Raw genomic sequence first — 1776 nt, forward strand, 5'->3', positions numbered from 1 at the left:
GGGCCCTGTGTGCTGGATAGAGCTCTCGTACCCAGCCGCATCCTTGACCCACAGCTTTGGATTTTTAAATCATAGAGATAAGCAAATAAGGTCCCAAACCCAGAGCACATAGCAAGCAGGAAAAACAGTACATTTAACAACATAAAAATAAAAATTCAAATGTCTCCATAGGGAAGAAGAAAAAGCTTATAATAGCAAAGGATTACTTTTCTTTCTGTTAGATCCTCTGTAAATAAATAGAAAAATAAGAAGGGAAGAAAGTTTCCAGAAAAAGCAGTAGGGAACATCTCTTAGTATTCAACTTGCTTTTTTGGTACCAGGAATGGAACTTGGCCTCCAGCTTGTCCTGAAGGCACTGTGCTACTGAGCTACATCTCAGGCCCTAACTTTATACCGAGCTAAGAGAAAATAAATTTAAAACTACTCTGAGATACTTTTTTACTTATTAGACTGGCACAGATTAGACAATTTGATATCTGTTGTGAGGGGCAGGAAGGCATATGCACACGGTTTGTGGGCTGTAAATTTACACAGGCTCTCACAGAACTGTGTGACAATGTGACAAATTAAAATGCACTTACTGTCAGGTGTGGTGGCACACGCCTGTGAGCCCAGTACTCGGGAGGCTGAGGCAGGAAGATTGCTGAGTTCCAGGCCAGCTTGGACTACACAGTGAGACCCTGTCTATAAGAAAATAAATGAAAAAAAAAAAAAAAGAAAAGAAATGCACGTGTTTTCTTACTTCATTTTAGGAACTTATCCCAGATACTCTGTTTTTATTTTATTTTATTTTTTTGGTGGAACCGGGGATTGAACTCAGGCCCTTGCGCTTGCCAGGGAAGTGCTTATTCCACTGAGCCATCTCCTCGACCCCATACTCTGTTTTTAAAAAGCAAGTTTTGTGGTTTTACTGAAGCACAAATAAACACGCACAGGCTGTCTGCTCCTTTTCTTCACTGCACAGCCTGGCATTGGCATTGGTGGCTCGGATGGCTAGCTGGGCTGCTCTTGCCACGATGGCCTTGCAGTTGTTCTTAGAGGAGACGCTGTGAGCCATCTCTGTGCAACAAGACCTGCTGCGCATCGGCAGCACCTCCAGCTCCTTAGCGTTGTGCCCCAGGAACTTCCGGAAGCATGTGCTTGGTAGTTCTGTTTCTTCCATAACCTAGGTTGGGCGTCAGACTCTGGCCCTTCCTTCTCTGCACCCTGTTATGGACGACTCTGGGTTTCTGCCAGTTGCGCTTAATTTTGACATATCGGTCTGCTAGGTGAACTTCTTGGTTCTCTTGTTGATGGTCTTGGGCTTCACGAGGGGCCTGAGGGCTGCCATGGTGCCGAGCTGGAGATGGCTGCCACCTCCCTGTCCCACATACTTTGAAGTGTGGGAAATGACATGAATGCATAAATGCATTCCTTTTGGTTGTTTTGGGATTTTCAGTGCTGGAGATTGAACACCAGTAGGAGAATGGTAGGCAAGTGCTCTGCCACTGAGCTAAACTCCTACCCAATAAAGGTCAGATATACACAAATAATCTTCATATAGCGCATTAATAAAGAAGGCCTGCCTGGACTACAAAGTAAGCTCAAGACCAGCCTAAACTGCATAGGGAGACCCTGTCTCAAAACAAACAAACAACAAACAAACAAAACATCACCAGAATGGGTAAAATATATTTTAGTACAGTGAAATATTATGTAGCTATTCACAGGATGAGGCAACTCAGAATGTGCTGATATAGAATTAGTGTGTAAAACACAGAAAGGCAGAGAAGTATG

The 1776-nt window shown here is 43.7% G+C and overlaps 1 pseudogene; it reads right to left on the reverse strand.

Annotated features, from left to right (window-relative positions):
• Nucleotides 1-907: 907 nt before the first annotated feature.
• LOC101583334 lies at nucleotides 908-1330 on the reverse strand (annotated as a pseudogene).
• Between the last annotated feature and the right edge of the window lie 446 nt (nucleotides 1331-1776).

Source organism: Octodon degus, unplaced genomic scaffold (assembly GCF_000260255.1).
Source record: "Octodon degus isolate 3935 unplaced genomic scaffold, OctDeg1.0 scaffold00160, whole genome shotgun sequence".
NCBI classification, from domain to species: Eukaryota; Metazoa; Chordata; class Mammalia; order Rodentia; family Octodontidae; genus Octodon; species Octodon degus.